Genomic DNA, 18,923 nt, shown 5'->3' with positions numbered 1-18,923 from the left:
TTCTCAATTCGTTTGTTTTGTGCCTCTTCCCCCGGTTTTGAGGTGGTTGCATACAGCGTGTGAGCAGCATCTTCAAAACAGGCGAGAAGCTGAAGTAGCCGTCCTCTCTGGCTGACCTTGGACCCCCGACAGGGACTTGCCCCGTCACGTGCTAGGCCAAATCTGACAACATGATGCTGCCAGGCCAGGGGTACTGCTGAGGTCCGATAGCCTTGAGTAAGAAGCAGCACTCCGTTGCCATCTCTGTCTTCCCCCCTTACTGGCTGAGATAATCCCAATTGTCCAAACTTTCTGAGCCAAGCAGGCCCACTTGAGATCAAACCCATATGAGTTTGTCTGATCGGCCCCTTCCCCTCCCTCTTTCTCAGCATTTTCTATCATTGCCTCTTTACTGCAGTGCTGGGACATGCTCCCTGTGGAAGCTGAGTGCAAAACCTGCTAGCAACTTTAGGGGGTTTCTGGCTGTAAACAGATTTGCAGTTTCAAGCACTTGTGCCAAGAATTGGGTTGCTTTGATCAATTAAATTCCCTGGCAGTGAAAGAATAATACTACAGGTTAGGGGGGCTGTGCTCGGAAGCTCTGTCTGCAGAAGACTGTATCTTCCCACTGCCCCTGAATAGCACCAGCAGGCCCTCCTCTACCTCTTTTATGGATTTAATTCTCTTTAGGAAGCTAATCTCACCCCTGCTGCCCCAGCACAAAACCCAAAGTGGCAATCTTGTGAAGCACAGAAAAGCAATTGGGGGAAACCTAGCTTTTTATGATAATACCCAGGGAAAGTGACTTGCACCACTGCTCTTAAAAATGCAAACACGCTCCCACACAAGCACGGGATAAACAGCACGGCTTGTACCTTCCAGCAAAACAGAAATGTACTGTTGCTGGGACTGAGGAACTCTCCCAGGGAATTGTTTGCTTGCCAGCAAGCATGGCTTTGGCTATACCCAAATGCCTTTGAGGCGGGGAGATGGATTTGCTGGAGACTAGGGGATGCTTTGGAAGGATGGGAGGAATGAGGAGAGAAACATGAGCTGTGGGCTTATGGAAGTGATGGAAGATGACCCTTGCCTCCTGCCCAGTGCCCCAGTGGATTTTCGTCGCATAGTGTGTGTATGTAGCAGTGTCGGCTCACTTGAGTGGGAACCAGGAGGCTGGCAACTTTCAGTGGGAGTAGGTTTTGCTAGCAGGTTAGGGATTTGCCTGTTTTCTCACTCAGTTTTAGTCACTATTTATACCCGTTGCTGTGCAGCTTTCCTGATGCGTCCTTTGTTCAGGGGGCTGTGCTGGCCAAGACGCTTTTCCTTTCCTTGTAGGGTCAGTTTTCTGTGCTTTGGGCTCCTTGACACAACCTCTGTAAAGTCAAATGAGCCCTGGTGCTGAGGTGCCGTGGTGAGGAGGAGGTGAATGGGGAGAGAAGAGAATCAGACAGACAGGACAAGGAGGAGGGGCGCAGTACCACCCCTTGTTCTCCAGCAGCTTCACCCGAGATGGACATACGCAGATTGTGACACTGCATCCCAAGCTGCTTTTAAGCAATACAGCCCTTTTCAGAGGCTCCAGCTGTGGAAGGTGGATTGGCACAGAGTGGATGGCAAGCAGCAGGCAGGGCAGGGCAGCCCTGGCTATGGCTTGTCCTCATGGTATCCCTGACAGAGATGGAGTGGCCAAGGTGGCTTCTGAGCCAAAACTCAACTCCCTTCCCTGTTCTCCAGCGTGAAGCAGTCTCCTCACCTGAGGTATCTGGATATAATTTTTGTGCACTTGCTGCCAGAGTGACTTTAATTTAGCTTGGTCTATTAAATCACCTGTCTCAATGCTGTTTGTCTGGAGATCAAATTTGGAAAGGCAGCAGCTGGAGGAAAATTAGAGCAGACAAATGTGTGTTAAAATGTTTCCCCTCCAACTGCTTTCATCACCGGCAATTCTTCACTAAATGATGAGGCTTAGGGCTGTAAGTATCTCAGTTGTTTCAACTGGAGTAAACTGAAACCAAGGTCAAGTCATAGCTGGTTTGTGTCCTTTTCCCTTCTAATCTTCTACATTTCACTATGGTTATTTTATTTGAGTGTCTGCCACTTGCTATTTCAAGCTTCCAGTGGTATGTCTGCCCTGCACCCCTGCTTGCCAGCTAAATATTTCCACCCTGCTAGTGGACAGGATTACATAATTGTAGATACACTAAGGCCTGAAATTATTGGACTTTTTCCCTGGTGCAAATGAATACATGTAAGCTGCTTATTTTTAACTTCCCCTCCTGCCTGTGAACTCCAGTAAAGGGAAATTAATTTTTCATGATGGATGCAGGGGGGAGGAGAAGAGGAAAAGGAAAGCATCTGAGTGTGAGGGCAGCAGAAAAAGCAGCATGCTAAGTTCCAGGGTGATAGTGTGATGTTGTCCCACCTGTTTCTTTAATTACTAGAAGCTGCTGAGCCTCATCAGTTGCCTGTGCAACCCTGAGAGGAGAGGAAGTGCTGATGGGGTCCAGCCGTGTGGCTTTTCAGACTTGTTCCAAGGCTGTGCACAGAGTTGGGTTTCTCCCAGGATCATCCATCCACAAATGCGTAGGTCATCTTGAGCTCCAAACTTACTTTGAAGATCAGAAGAAACCTGTGTGGTCTCTTACAATCTGTAAAACCCTTTCTCTGAATCACTGCTTTAAGAGCAGAGTTTACTGAATTCATAGCAGTGTCTTGGTTTCCTGACATGTAGTAAATAGGCATAGTGAATACTGCATTATATAGGGATTAGTTTACTTCAGCTTGTTCTTCACCCCCTGAATTCTTATATTTTTCTCCCATGCTAGTAGTCAGCCCAAAGAAGTTATTTTCCAAAAAAACTTTGTCAGATAAATCTAGTCTACCTAAAGGACTCCCTTGTATCTGCCCACGTTTGAATACAGAGTGGAAATGTGTTTTCTGTGCTGCTTCTGAGGGTCATCCAGAACCAAGGGCATCCAAGCCCAGGATGCGGAGGTGTGTCTCTGAGCTTCCAGAGCTGAATATGATTGAAAAGGTTCAGATTTCCAATTTTAGTCCAACTTCAGTGTTTTACAGTGATTACACAGGATGTGTAATGACAGCCCTCAGAGGCCTCTTTGCATTCACGCTTGCAACCTTGATGTTGTATTAGTACAGGCTTTTTCCAGTGTTTTATTTCATGCTTCTTTCACCGCAAACATTTTCTTCTTGTGGAAAGCCAGCTGGGATGTCTCTCTCTTTCCCCTATAATGATCTCTAGCTTGGGACCACTGATCCTTCAACAACCTCTTTGTTTTTTGATGTGCCCTCTGTTTTCTCTTATTTACAGCAACTGCCATGCTTAGGATTCTCTCATTCGTCCTCTCCCTCCTCTCAATTTCTCAGAACAAGCTGAAAATGAGATTTAATGGGCCTCCCACTGTTGTTGCTCTTTTGACATTACTGGGATCAGATGTTCTTCTCTTGAGAACGAGATCAAAGAAAATGAGAGAGGGTAAAGACCAGGATGCTCAGGAAGGCGATGGAGAGCAGGGATAAGGCAGGAGAAGAGTGGTTCTTAGCATGTAATGTAGCTGTGCAGGGAATTTTTGCTTTTGCTGGCACTTCGCCGGGATTTTAAAGACATGTCAGAGCCACTGTGGTGTGAAAAGCTTAGTAATTTTGTTACAAAACCTTTCAGCTCTCCCAGGGCCACCTGACTGTGTTTGTATTTTTGGTCAGAATTGTGTTGGGTTACAGGCTATGAACAACCCACTAGTTCTGACGTGGATTGTTTTGCTGACCTATCTGTCTCCATGTTCCCAGAAATCCTCTCCACATTAGTTGCATTTCACTGCTGGGGACACCTGTTAGCAAGGGCATAGCTGAACAGGCTCTTAATACTTCAAAATCTCTGATAATACTCCAGTTAAACCTCTCTTTCTCGCTTTTCTTTTTTCTTTTTCCTTTTTTCTCTTTAATTATTTATTTGCTTTAAATAAGAACGACTGGTTGGACTTTCTCCTTGGCAGGAGATTGAAGCTACATTGTCTACTCTGTTCTGCAGCATGAGGTGACTTTGCAGCAGAGGAGCAAATGTTCTTTGAAGGCTGCCTCTCTACTCCCCTTTTCCTCCTCTTCTGCATTGGTGGGGACAGGTCACCCAGAGATCACTTGGGATTCAGATGCCTGGTTTAAATTCCCTTTGATACCACAGCTCCTGTATGACCATTTGCAAGCTGTATCCATGCACCTGTGTTGTAAAATGCTGACACAGGTCTCCAGGAGAGACAGGGAAGAGGTCAGGCACTGCTGTGACAAGGATTTTGGTTCCTGACAACAGCGTGTGGTTTTCTTCTTGGTCACGAAGCTCAAAGAAAACAAATACAGCATGGCAAGGACTTTCTTGTTCTGTTTTTTAAGTGCTGCATTAAATTCCGTTATAAATATGAGGGAAATCCCACAAAATTCAGAGTGTCTGAAGAAGGAGATAAGCCCTTCATGCTGTTCAGTTTTACAGTGTTTATGCCTTTTCTTTCCCCTCTATTTTCTTATCATTATCAGAGAGGGGTAGAGAGGTTTTGTCAGAGTTCTCTTTTAAGGAAAGATGCTATTTGAATGTAACCAAGTCTGAGCGCATGGAGTGACCCAGGGAACACAAGCAGTGTCTTTAATTTCTGAATTTCCTAGCTCTAGTGAACAGTGTCAGGATCTTAACTCTCAGACTGCTCTGAGAACAGGATGGCTTCTATGGAAACCCACTAGACAAATGATTCTAAAAACATCTTTTCAGAAAATCACTTCATCATATATGAGATTTCTTTTTAAAACTAACTACATGGGAGTTCTTGGCAATGATGGTCTCTACGTCTGATGGTCTAACTAGCATGAAATAGAGCTGCTGCTCTCATTTATATACATTACACTACCTAGTTCCTCACTTGTGGTTTGGTAAAAGCATGAATTTTCTAGTTTTCCTCATGGGACTTCTTTGGCTTCTTTCACTTTACCTTTCATTTTCTTCCCTGCTATGTAGAAATACAGGATGACTATTCAACGGCTTTAGGAATTTTGCTGTAAGAGGCAAGAGAACATGCAGCATCATAATTTTTATTGCTAGCATCATAGTTTCTTTTTCTCTTTTCAAGAAAGCACAACAGGAGCAAAGCTTTCTGGGGAAGATCATAACACACGTGCAGTTTAGCTGGGACAATTAAATATAGGTATTTTTCATGGTGTATTATTTGTCAGGCAAATAAGAGAGTACTTCTTAAAAATATCTTTGTGTGTACACAGTTGTCAAGAGCTGTTTGATCCATTGCAAGGCTGTAATCTCAGGGTAAAACCCCATTACAAATGCCTGGGAGCCTTACAGCATCCCAGTTACAAGGAGGGTGCAAAACTGGTGGGAGAGGAGATTGTGGCTGGGAAATGGGGTAATGTGGGTATCATCTGTGTTTGCTTCAGTGAGTATTTTGCATGCAGGAGAGCTCTTTGTCAGTCAGCTTCAGGCAAACCCAGCAATTCCATCCCCTTCCCCACCAGCCTTATTGGGGGAGAACAGGGAGGATAACCGTGATCACAGCTACAGAGGTTCCTTGTGCTGTCCCTGACCTCAAGGACGCATAGCCAAATTACTGCAGGCAGCAGACTGCAAAAGAAATCAGAGAGTGAGCTGGAGAAAACAGAGACAGGTCAGGAAAGGATGGAGGAAGGATATTGCCCTGGCCACAAAGGCTGGGGTATTTGCCCAAGGCTGTGTAGCCATCGGTGGCAGAGACAGGCATAGAAAGCTATCCCCTACTGCCATGCCTGTTTCATCTGTGCCCACTGGGCCTTTAATTAGCACTGTGACATGTACAGATGGGACCTAGCAACTTCTCACAGAGTGCAGCTCGCCCTACTGATGTTCCCTGCCACCAGAGCAGACTCTGTTCAGCCCTGTGCCAGGCCACAGCCCTTCCAGCCCCTTGCTTGCCAACAAGGACATGGGCTGAGGCATGACCTCACTCTTTTGCTTGGAGATCAGTGGGGAGGCTTTTGGTGGCCAGTGCTGTTCTCCATTTTACCTCTGTCTATTCATGGTTGGTTTTTAGTTAAAAATACCCAGATGGCTATTTTTATATGAAGCTACACATGCCTTTCCTTCCTCCCTCTTCTAATTATTAAGTGCTTAAACCATATTATGAGCTATTTGTTATTATTCTGTGATATTTTTAAATCAAAGATGGTTTCTGAGGGAGGCAAGCAACCAAAAATATTTATAGGATATAATCCAGCTTGGTAAGCTTATTTAATTTAATTAGCTGTAATGTGGGAGTTCAACTCTTGTCATAATGATAGAAATAAGTGTACAACTTCGGGTTTTTTTGGTGTTGGTTTTTTTTTTTTTATTTTTAAAAAGCGCCTTGTTTCCGTTTTTCTTTCCTCTCTTCTTTCTTTCCGTGGTAAAGATATTATTTATGCTGTTCCCACTCTGGGATTTCATTCCCTAAGTGCTAAAAGAACCCTCCCCCACCTTCTTTTTCTTGTTGGGATTTATAATACACCCCAGAAAAAAAATAGGTGCTGACTGTGCTGTGAACAGTGCCCCTTCATTATGAAGCAGCCCTTGCAAACTTCTGGAAAATGGACCTACTGTGATAATAAATCTTCTCCCTTGACATACAGCACTGAATGTGGCTCTGACCACATAAACTGCTCTCCCCATGATTCTGGGGCTGTTCACAATGCCAACCATTTATAAGCCAGTTGGCTTTACATTAATTAATTCCCAAGTCATTCACAAATAGCAACAATCACCTCAAAGTGCAGGCCTAGGAAAAGGCTGGCATTTTTGAAAGGGAGATTTGTATATAAAAATTTACCATGCTCACAATAGTGAACAAACCCAGCCCTTGGAACAACAATGGCTTTCTACATTTGGGCTTGGGGTTGCAGCTTCTTTTGGTTCAGCTCGTGGTGGTTTATTTATGACGGGTGCTAATTTCTGATGTTTGAATTCTTTTGTGGAGAGTACTGGCTGGGCATCCCACCCCAAGTGCAATGTAGGGCTCTCTGCACTACTGCCTGCAGGACAAGGCTGGAAAGCCATATTGCTTTGGAGAAGAGGTCAACGATCCCAGAAATGCCAGGGAAGGATTTGACTTTGTGATGGCCTCTGCCAGATTGCTAGCTATGTCTCATCTGAATTTCAGTGTCCGCCTGGATGAGCTCTGCTTGCAGCCTTCCTGCACAGGGTTTTAACATCAGCTGGTAGAGTTTCACGGCTGAGACATTACTGAAAGCAATTTTAAGAAGCTGTACAGGAAGGGTCTCGCTCTGTCATAGTTTCAGGGTTTTAAGAGAAGTTCTTTTCAGGCCTGATTTAATGGCATACCTTGTTTCCCACAGGGTGCAGTTTCTCTTAGGAAAAGGCTGTTGTTGGCTGCCCTTTCTGCCATCTCCTTCCCCTAGCACTGGTCCGCACAGCCCTTGTCTTTGCTTCAGCTCCTCTTCCCTGCCTGTGCCTCAAGGTTATTCGCTTTGGCTTTGCTTCCAGGGGATTCCCCTCTGACCAGGTGAGTTGTGCATTGTTACTCAGCCCCTTCCACCTCCTTATCTTGGCCTTTCCAGAGCTCCTTGTGTTTTGTGTGGTAGGTGTTTTGCCTTGTGTAAGCCATAAGTATGAAGGATGATTCACTTTTCAGTAGAGGTCAGCCTAGAGAACGAAATCCTGTTATGTTGGAGGTGGGAGCATTTCTTCATAGCTGGTCAACCAGTGCATGTGAACCTTCACAGCCCCCCCTGCCAGTCCCCTCTGAAACCATAGCCAGAGCTGAGCTGCAGTGTAACTTGGCTGCCTTGCAGAGGTACGTTATAGTACAGGCTTCAAGGACACAACCACAAATGAGCTTCACAGGACGGTGCCTCATCCAGTCCATGGGATTGACGGTCCTCATTCACTGAGCACCTATTCAGTATTTTTTCTTCATCATTTTGTAATGGGGGAGGGAGGAGCTGATCCCTTAATTCCAACATCCTATTCAGATCCTGCACTGAAGACAGAGTTATTAATTTCCTCAGAGGGTTTTTGCTGTCATTCAGCATGACAGTATCCTGAATACTTTAAAAATATTAATGGGTTTATTTTCATAGTAGAACCATGAGATGGAATAGCATTGCTTTCACACTGTAGGTGGGAGCAGCAGCAAAGAGTGCAGGATCAAGGTCAAAGTGAATGCAGGTTTATACACACCTCCCCCCCTTTTTTTTTTCTCCCCAGACTATGTTCTGTTTATCACCTTATTCTTATGTCTGCATTTTATACACACCCTGACTTCCACCTTGGGTGCCATTGCTTAGTAAATGGTTCTGACAAGTTCTCCTTTCTCCTACTCCAGTCTCCAATCTCAGTCCTCGCTTTTGCAACAGGCAAAACAGGAGCAGTCGCCTTTTCTGCTCCATCTTGGCTCATGCTTGGTGCCTCCAAAGTAGCTGAGGCAGAAGTCCTGCAGAGAGGATTTCAGGTAGATGTTTGTGAAATTAGGGATCTCCTGGTCTGTCCAACAAACAAAGTCCAAGTTCAGTCATTTTTTTCTGATACTGTTCAAGTTTCTCTATAGCTACAATCCATGAGCAATTTGTGCAGACACATTGTTTACCTGCTCCTTGTCTTTTCCTGATCTGCTTTTTGTCCCAGCCTTCTGACCAGCCAGCACTCCGACTTGACTGGGACTTCACAAACTGGTAGTGCTGCTACATCTTTGGTTGTAGTATTGATTAAATGCTATAGGTACTATGAGGCATATAGTCTGCTAATACATAGATTAATTGCAATGTAAAGTTAAGGTTCCCTTCTTTTTGTGTGGGTTTGTTTTGCACATGGCACAACAGAGTTTATCATAGTAATGGTATTTCTACTGGATGCAGCAAAGATAGTGCCACAAAAATAAAACACATTGGAATTCATAAAAATCTGTCTGCATTCTGCTTCCAGTGAAGATATTTGGGGCCAAATTTTCAAACATCAGCTTTTAGTTGTACCAACACAATGAGCCCATGCAAAATACAAGTGGGTGCACGTTAGGTCCTTCCACATGCAGGCAATGCCCATTCTTGCTAAAATGTGACATTTTGAGAACAGATGTTGCAAAATGCTTGCACATATTTTGTGGGAGCAACAACGACATCTATCTTGCTGGAAACACAGCTCCCAGTTTTACTTGTCTTTGCTTGGTAGGTCGTTTATTTTGTTTCTTTTGGCACTGGAAGTCTTTCTCATGCTGCTTTCTGTGTCTGGAAAATCTGCCCACCTTCTGCATGCCAATCACACTTCTTTTTCAAACCTCTCCTTCAAACTTCTCCTCATCCATTTTATGGTGATCATCTTACTGTCATTTTCTCACCAGCTCAAGTCTGAACTGCCTCTTACAGTGAGTTTTTAGAGCGTGTATTTATTCATAGTCATTTGTGAAAGGCTTTCTAGGTTGACGTCTCTTCCATTTTGAAGTGAAAAACTAGTTTTATATAGTTACTGACTTAATCCGTGCTTGCCTTCATCTCTACAATGCAAAGCCCTCTGCATGAATAGTCCAATTTCTGTTTTAAAGGTGAGTTCATTAAAGCAGTTTGTTAAAACATAAAGGTTAAATGCTCTGCCCCAAGTCAAAGTTAGAAGGCAGCAAATCCATGGGAAAAGCACAAGTCTCATGGTGACCAGACTAGCAGTTTTAGTGCTGAGTAATGTAGTATTGGCACAGCTCTGCCTTTTTCCTCTAGAAAAAACGGAAGACAGTAAATCAGTTTGGAAGGTATGGTTTATTTTGGCTTCCTGACACCACAAATGTTATTTCTGAAATCGTGATGGTTAATTGCTCAAACTCCTCAGCTGCGCAGGCAACGCTGAATGTTTCCATGTAAAGGGTGAGGGATGGGAGCTGGCACAGAGCCTGGATGGGGAGCTCCCGGGGAAGGCAGGGGAAGGTGGGCATAGCTGGGACAGGGATGGAACCTGCTGAGGGGCTCCCTTATCTCACTGCTATCTCTCCATCCCCAGCTCATAGTCAGCCTCTCTGGCTCTGGGGTGCTAGCACAGGTAAAGGATGGGTGAAGCTACTAGTCGTTTTTCAGGCTTGAAAATTGCCATAGGCAGTTGCCTGAGCTTCTTGCTAGCCCTGTTCATAGGAGGTGTGACTCCTAAAACTGTTGTGCATATATAGCTTTTCTCCTATTTACTATTTTTATCTGATCTCCATGTACCCTTTCATTTCTGTGTCTTAAGTTTATGAGCTTTTTATTTTCCATTTTCTGCTACTTTTTCAAACATAACATGAAATTGCAGACATTTTTAGGCCTTCATTTATAAAATTAGCTCTCATCATCATAATTTACTGCTCTTAATGATTTTTCTGACATGTTTTAGTAGCCAGATCCACTAAGTATTCCTTTTTTTTCTTGGATGCAGTTAAGTATATTATACAAGACACTATGGATATTATTAAGATCCCAGTAGTGTAACATTCAGGAGAGGTTCCAACAATCAATGTTATCTGTCATCTCAGAATATGCATCACTTGGGGATTCTTTCTATGAGAAAGAGTGAGAAGAGATCTTCCTCCAAGCAGCATTTATCACGTTGTCCTAGGGCTTCTGGGAGCTCCTGCAGGGGCCCAGAGGTGTCTGCCGTCTGCCCATTTTGATGGGTTGCATGAGGGTCCTGATCGGGCTGTGCTGGAGAAGAAAACCTCCAACAGTTACCATGGCCCTGGCAAGGCACAGGCTGTGCTCTGTGTGGCTTCTCCAGGTGCTGGGCATATGGTCCTGTCCTAAGAACTCCAGGATGGTTTGGCTTAGTTGGTTTGGCTGAGAAGGCAGCTGGAGGAGAGAGTATGGAGAGAGACTTACTGCTCTTGCAGATAACAGCCTTGCTGAGCTTGATTGATGGATGTTGTTTTATCTGCCAGACATAAGCTAAAACTTAGGAAATGAAGCAGAAATATGCAGCTTGGGCAGAACAGTTGTGTATAGAGGTGACTTGCACAGTGCGGTTTGGGCAGCGCTTGTGCTAAGCTGCCACACTGCCCAGGCTTCCTCACGAGCACAGCTGGGTGCAAAACACCTCATACACATACACCAGCCGTGAATTGCCCAGAGCCACGCAGCAACTGTGCCCTTGTGCAGGCAAGGCACCGTGCAGGCTGGGCACCATGCAGGCTCTGGCCATGTGCATTGAGGGATGAGATTTTTTTTCCTTCTTGTTTTTCCAGTAATTTCTCTTTGCAATCCCATTGCCGCAGCACAGGCCCTCCATCTGGTCCTGAGAGCAAGAGTTTCCCAACTATGCCTCTGAACTGATGCTCAGGAGATCTGGGCTCTGCTCTCTCTGGCTTTTGCAGACTAGCTCCTTGGCACTGGGCACCCCCATGTTCCTGCCTGTCCCAGTTCCTTCTGCCTGCCTTGGACTTGCTCCACATTCATCATATGCTCCCAGCCACTTACTGGGGAGCAACGCAGAGCAGCGAGTAGCATCCTTGCCTCATGATAGATGTGAAAGGCTTGAAAATGGAAACAGTTGTACTGGTAAGGCTCTCATCTAGCTGCAGTAGTTTACCCCAGGCAGGAAACTGGCTGCAGCCGAAGCACCCTTTAACACAAGGCTGGAGCTTGTACACTTTTTAAGACCAAGTGCCCTGTTGCTGTTTGCCACAGTCTGGAACCCTGGTCTTCATTAAGTCCTTTGGAAGCTAACATGTAGCTAATAAAATTAGGAGAGAACAGAATTTTTAAAGCAAGGAGAATTTGACACATTTTGTTTCTGAGAGGGTCACGGAAATGGTCTAATATTGCACGTGCAATGCATTTTACCAAGTGTGTTCCAGTTTAAGAGAGAACAGTTGGACATTTTTCTTCCTCTTAGGAGTGTTAATAGACTCAAAGGTGGAAGAGGAGACAAGGGCAGAGTGGAAAAAACCCTGGCAAGCTCGGGTGATGGTAAATGAAGCAGATTACACTGTAGACAGTCTCTTCTCTGCCAGTCATTTTTTCTTGCTCAGCACAGGGTACACTTTGCTGTTCGTTATGGAGGAACTGAAATGATCCTGCGCGAGTGATCAATGCACAAGCTGGGAGAAATCTCTTCCAAGCACATGAAAACCCAGCAATTATATTTTCTCTGGAAAGAGATTGCTAACGGTGTTCGAGATTTCCCCAGATTCAGTCTTTGGTGTGGACACAGATGAAGTGTGTCTATAAACAAAATTTAAAGATTTCCATTAAAAGAAGAAACATAGACCTGAAAAATGCCTAACACCTGTGTGCCGAGGTGTGTAACATGCATCTGATGCAAAAAAAGCCCTGCATTCCTTCCTACCTTCTATAGTAATTTTCAAACCCTTGCTCTGTACAAGTAGTGGGTGAATCAGTGTCTTTTTCTCTTAGATGTAAATGCTCACCTTCATTTGCTTCACAGTGGATGTGTTAGCACCAACCCCCCAGTTAGTGTTGACTGGCACTCCAGTTGGCTTCAGAGCACAGAAGCTACCTGCTGAGGAGCCAAGGATATTGGGGCGGTCTTTGGACTGTAGGAGTGGTCTTTTTGGGTGTAGATCAAAGGCTGCCAGCCAAATGGCATCAGGAAGCTTTGGCTGCATCTGCTCCTGCAGTAGTTTTGTGTGATAGGGAACAAGGCATACACAAGGCATCTGGTGCATCCCATCTGCACAGGAAAGGAAGAAATTTACCTTGTGGCAGTCAGGTCAGCATGCTTTGGCACACACTGAGGTGTAAACACTTTGTTCTCAGAACTTCAATGTCTCGTGTCTCTCTTAGTGTCCTCCAGACCAAATTCAACAGTTTCCTCAGTGATGGTGTGTTGTACTGCGAGAGCTAGTAAATCGAATATCTATATTTGATTCGAAACAATAACGGCGAAAACAGGTGTAATTGCAGTCACCTTGCCATTTTATCAAAGAGCAATGAAATGGTGGTATCCCATCTGAAAAATATTTATTAAATGTAATAAGGAAGAAATAGTGGGGATGAAAATAGCTTTAAAAACTGTAAGAGAGAGAATGATGCAAACTTTGTTGACCTTTCAAACCACATAGAGTTCTCTTGCAGAGAGATTCTCTATAGTGTTATCTTTGTTCTCCGTTTAGTGTTGCTGTGGCTTTTTTTTTTTTTTTGTCCTTTAAAAGATAATTACTGCTAGTATAGCAGCATGAAAGAAAGGTGGATTAAGGAGGTATGATATCAGGTAGCTTCTCTTTTTTTACTTGCACTGCAAAACTCCTCAGATTCTTAGAACCATGCTCAGCTCAGGTAGAAGTGGATGCAAACAGTGAGGTTGGTGGAACCTGTATGTGTCTACTAATACAAGTCAGTCATTTTGCCTGCCCAAGTTAGTGTTTGAACTGTTTTTGACATTCAAGCTGCCTTTTTTTTTTTTCCCTTTGACTAGCATATTTTTCAGTGTCTCACTTTCAAATCACTGCTGAATCCGAGTATGGCATCAGGATTGGAAACCTGAGTTTCTAATATCAAAAGCCACAGCCCTAACCAGTAGAATAACATGTACATTTACAGCTAAGATAAAACCCCTGGTTTAACCCCTACGATATTTAGGATCAGATTGAAAATACCTCAGCAATATGAGACAAGTATCTCAATGCTGTTGGGTAAAATTTGCTTAGAGAGTGTTCCAAGTGTAGCTGAATATCAGAATTAGTCCTGATACAGATTTGATATCATATTCTGTATCAGGCATTTGGCATTCCTAGCTGGACCTCGCATAGCCTAGCACTTGTATCTTTGATCCTTTCTTGTTCTTTTCCTGGGATTTGTGCTGCGAGTTCATGGATGTCAGATGCTTACATACTTTTCCATGAGTAGATGTGGAATGATGGCATTTGCTTTCTTCTTGGATGCCTGCTGGCCTTGGATTTTTGTAGGCTTGCTACCAGGAGTTTGGGCTAGTTTCTCCCTATGGTTACGTCCTCTCTAGCTGGACCCCTAAGAAAAATCCTGTCCCTGTTGAGTCACAGTATCAATGTAAAGCTTCAATCCAAAGCCATTGTCTGAAAATTACAAGAAAAGAGGTTTTCTGTGTATGCTTTGCAACAGCATCATTTCAATTGGTCCTGGGTTTATTCAGGTCTTTGATGGAGAACATTTTGAAAGCAGCAGTATCTGGAAAATCAAGCAGGTTGTCCTCCCCAAGACAGTGCAGTATGGACCAAGTAGGTGTCTCTAGTCAAAATACATACCCTGTGGTGGACATATAAGAATGCCAAAAATAATAGAGGACAGTTCTGAGCCACAGCAGTGCCAGAAACTGGATGTGTCCCAAAATGAGAACATTGTGCTGTTATAGAATAGGTGTTTTACAGGACAGAAATTGGATATTCCCTTCATCTAAGGACTGAATTTCATTTTTTTTTTCCCTTTACCTTCAAGGATTGCAAGAAGCTCTGAGGAACAGAGGAGAATTCCCACTGTTCCCAGAAGCCAGGCTTTTTTTAAGTAACAGGCACTTGAAAAGAAGCCTTGGGAACAGAAAGAGCCTTGTTCATGGTTGTTTCTTTGCTACCCTTCACACATTGAAGGATCAGGTTCACACGTCAGTGCAAGCTGTCCCTGCCTATTTCAGTTGCATCTTATTTGGGGATTGTAAGTCTTTATTGCCAGTTCTCAGGAGCTCCAGCAACTGGGCATGGTGTGCCCCTTACTCCCTGTCATTTGCCATGTCCTCAACTTGGCCTGGCTTTTGCATATGCATGAATCTGAGGATGGAATAGGCTGGCAGTGGCTTATATTGCAGCTCCCACTTTCCTTCTCTTGACACACAGCTTTGCACACTGCTCCCAAGGGCTGTGGAGCATCTTGGGAAGCTTGGATCTTCCTTGCCAAACCACCTCTAACTACGCTGCAGAAAGCTCAAGACAGCAAAACCAAGCACTGTCATTATCTCCAATCATGGTTTATGAAACAGAAAAAAGCATGCATGCAAAGGGAAACCCTCATCCTTAACCCACCCCAGGGGGTGTTCATCAGTCAGTGAACCTCTGACAAAACATCAAGGATGATACATTTATGCTTCGCTCAGCAAAGTGAATCCACAACCCTTACCTGCTATGCATCCCAGGAGAGCAGGTTTCCTGGGTCTTGTGGCATCACACGCTGCCCTGTCCACAGGTTCAGTCTGCATTATACAGAGTAATGGCAAGGGGACTCTTGCTCAGCTGAGGTGAAGAAGTGCTTTCAGTTGGCCTGGTTTGACATGAAACAACCCGTCATTGTGTAGCATCAGCACAATGATATACAATGCTGCCAGCCCTTGCTTGTCATGCCAAAATGGGTAGAGACAGGTCTTCGCAAACTGTCTCTGCCTTTTTGAGCTGTATCTTATCTGAGGTTATGAGTCGTTAGTACCACCCTGGCAAAAACTGGCAGAACTTGACTTTACTGGGGAGAAGGACTGATAATACCCTCTATGTAATACCCAGCAAGGAGGAAGGAGCTCAATCTCCTCTAAAGTAGAGGGATAATTCATCACTTTCATTTTCTGCCTGAAAACGAAGGTGCTTTCTCTGGGCAAAAGCATAATAGCCATGGCCATGAGTATGTACTGCAGCAGGAAGGGATCCCAGCACTAGCTGGAGGAAGTTGAGCTGAAAAGAGGAGCAAAGATGGTGCCAGGTGAGCACCTGCTGATGCAGAGCAGGACTGGAGTCCTCACATGATCTATGTGATCATATGAGCAGGTATGCTGTTTCAGAGCAGAGGAGGAAAAGGCAGAAGCTCCTAGAGATGAAGAGCTTAGCTGCACAGTTTCCCTTTGGATGCCTTCTTCTCTCCTCACACTCCTCAGGCACTCTCTGGGATGAGCCACTCCACTTTCAACCCTACCGAGTGTTCCCTCTCAGGAACTGCTGTGGCCTGTGGCTTGAGACAGGGGAGGAAAGCCAGTCATGAAAGACTAAGTGCTCCTGGAGGCCTACGTTCCGTCATTCCCCTAAATTTCTGATATCATAGGTAGGCTTTTATGGCTGCTCACTTTAAATAGCTGAGCATTGCTTAAAGGCTTGCTCTGCTCATGAGAGCCATACACTTCTAATCCTCTAGGCATATCTTATTTGCAACTCTGGAGGGCTGAAAATCGTGAAGCCTGGGTTTTGAAGGATGAGAGGGCAGAAGGACTATTAGTCCCAGAGCTGAGAAAATGCTGGTTACCCTGCCAAGTCTGTCAGGATCTGCAAATACCAGTGACCAAGGCCAAGACACACATATGTGAAGCTTTGTTGCATTCAGAGCAATTAAGCAGCATGCAAGGGTCAGGCACTAGGCACTTTTTGGCTGCCTGGGTTCTCATGAGGGTGACTGTCTGAGGTTTCTCTCCAGGTTATTTAGGAGCACTATGGCTTTGCTGGGTCCAGTGCCAGTGTGAGGCATTTCTCTGCTCTTCCCTATGCAACACTGATGGAGAGCTTGGATGGCCATGCATCTTGCTAGGCCTTCTAGAGATCCCCATAGGTGTTTTACCACTGCTAGATTCAAGAAAGGTAACAGAAGCTGCCTCTAAAGATGTGCTATGTCATTGGCAAAATCCAGGACAAAGCTGGTTATAGTGCATGTGTAATGCATTTCGCACAATGGGTAGTCCCATGAAAGTGATGTTTACAACTGCTTCATCCTTCACTGGCAGGTAGTATGGGCTGAGCATGGCTCTGCACTGCATCATCTCAATGGTGGCTATTTTAAGGGCCATGAGGGCACCACTGTATGCCCCTGCCCACCCTGGAGTTCTCTCCCATCCTGCTGCAGTGGCTGTGGCCTCGGAAAGTGGTGACAGGCACAGACACACGCTTCAGCCGAGAAGGGATCAGCCGGAGACACGGTGCCTGGGGTGGGTCCAGGCTATTGTGTGGCACCGCCTGCAAATGGTGTGTGGGGAAGGCAACACTGTGAAGGCATGTGCTGATAGCTGGCAAATGGCATCCCAGCAGTGGCTGGGGGCTTTTCCTAGAGCTAGGGTGACAGCAGAGGAGAGGACCAGCATGCAAGCAGCAGTGCATCTGGGGTGATGCTCGGCTACCCCATGACTCAGGGCACCCTTGCTGCCGATCCATGCACCCTGGCTAGCTCTGCAAAGGCTGGCGGTCGCGTGCAGCCGCCTCCCTGCTGGGTGGTTGGCGATGAGTGGTCCCACGTGGTTTAGATTTAGCGAGAATCCCCTTTTTTGCATTCGGAAGGTCTTGTTTCCAGTCCCAAAGTGCCTCGCAAAATGAATTGTTGTCCTCTGGCCAGCCTGACTAGGAAACGCAGCTCATGCAGTTGCTGGGAACTGGCAGAAACATCCTGGTCTGCAGAGTGTAAATTAGGAAAATGCATTTGTATTCTCATGGATTTTCCTTGAGAAAAAGCCAGCAGTGGGAGTGTGTTAGAGTGGTAAAATACAATTCATGACAACAATCCCACTGAGAGGAAGATTTTTTATTTTTTATCTTTTTTTTTTTAGTTTGATTGCTTCTAATTGTGGTAAGGAGCAAACACATTCCTCTTCTATTTCCATTGGCAAGGTCTCCAGGACTGTGCAAGTGCCAATGCATGTGCAGCGGCTGGTTTTGCATTTCTTTCTCTCCTCTTCCCCTCCTCCATTCCCTTCTTCTTCTTGCTGGTATTATGTCCAATCCCTCTGCAAACAGCTCCTTCACAGCCAACGTAAGCGCTCTCCCTCTTGTTTTTCTCCCTTCAAAACTCATCTCTATCTCTTTTGGCCAGCTGCAGCCTTCCTAGAGCATCTTCTACCTGACAAAAGAAGATACCTTTGATAGTCAGGCATGACTGTAAAGCTGAAACACATGCTTGGTTCAGATACCGATGAACTTTAATTTACCTCAACTCATTAGCAATTTTTAAAACCACAGTTAATGGGAAGAGAGCCTGTAAAATAATTGGAAGTAAATGCTGAAGGAGAAATACTGGGGGGAGGAAGGAAGGGAAGCAGCTTATGGCAGGAGTCTAAGCCCGTCTTTCATCTTCAGGCCAGTCCGGTTTTGAACCCTGATGGGAAAGGTCATGAATTTTAAAATGTGTCTCACAGCAGACAGCTCTAATCATAAAGCTAACACTATCTGCAGTGCATGTCTGACCATGTGAGACTCGCAGCTGACTGAAGAGGGAGACTGACTTTCAAGAGCAGGATGCTGCTTTGAGCAGGAAAGCGTGGGATAAGCAGAACCGGTGTCATATCTGTCAGTGCTGGCACGAAGCACCTGACTTTTGAGGGGTGAGGGGGAACCATACTGTTCCTGGCAGGGTCCCAGCAGGGCTCGCTGAGGCAGAAGTACTAGATAGCTTGTTGTTTGCTTCTGTCGGCTCCTCCAGGATCCACTGCTTCCGCTTCCTGCGTGTGGTTTTGGAGCTATAATGCTTTTACTGCTTTATCTCACAACCCTTGTTCTTGGCTTTAACACAATTACCAAACTATTATGCTCCAAAGCCTGCAGAAGCTGGAGTGCTCACTGCAGCTACTCTTGGGCATTGTCTTTCTGCCATTTGCCGGGTTACATTTGAAATCAAGGGAGTATAATATTTTGGCAGCACCTTACAACGATCCTGACAAAGGAGTTGTGGTTATTGCGTATCTGAGTCTTAAGTGTTTTCTTAATGGGTGCTGCTGAGTCTCAGACAGTTACTGCAGGACGTGAGAAAGCAGTTGATTCTTTCTGTGACTTCATGTGCATTCTCCAAAATCCTTCCACTCTACATCTACCACATCTTGGGCTCTGCTTTTCCTAGCACGTACAAACGCATGGTCCGCTGGTGTTAATCACCATGTGGTGTCTAGACATGCTGAAAACACTTAAGCAACTGTGACATCTGTTTGGTTGGACTATGTTGTTGGGAAACCTGACCTTATTTGTGAACAGTTTTCAAAATCAGATGTGATTTCAACCATGATGTGATAATAAATGTGAAGCATCTTC

The 18,923-nt window shown here is 45.0% G+C and overlaps 1 long non-coding RNA gene across 1 annotated transcript in view; it reads left to right on the top strand.

The window, feature by feature from the left end:
• The window catches only part of LOC136008282 (uncharacterized), a 77,667-nt gene that overhangs the window by 52,786 nt on the left and 5,958 nt on the right, over positions 1-18,923 (top strand). Inside the window, exon 2 of the long non-coding RNA XR_010610039.1 lies at positions 7,351-7,517. This is a non-coding gene — a long non-coding RNA (uncharacterized LOC136008282). The remainder of the gene's footprint in view (positions 1-7,350; positions 7,518-18,923) is intronic.

Source organism: Lathamus discolor, chromosome 2 (genome assembly GCF_037157495.1).
Source record: "Lathamus discolor isolate bLatDis1 chromosome 2, bLatDis1.hap1, whole genome shotgun sequence".
NCBI lineage: Eukaryota > Metazoa > Chordata > Aves > Psittaciformes > Psittacidae > Lathamus > Lathamus discolor.
This window is presented reverse-complemented; position numbering and strand designations above follow the sequence as displayed.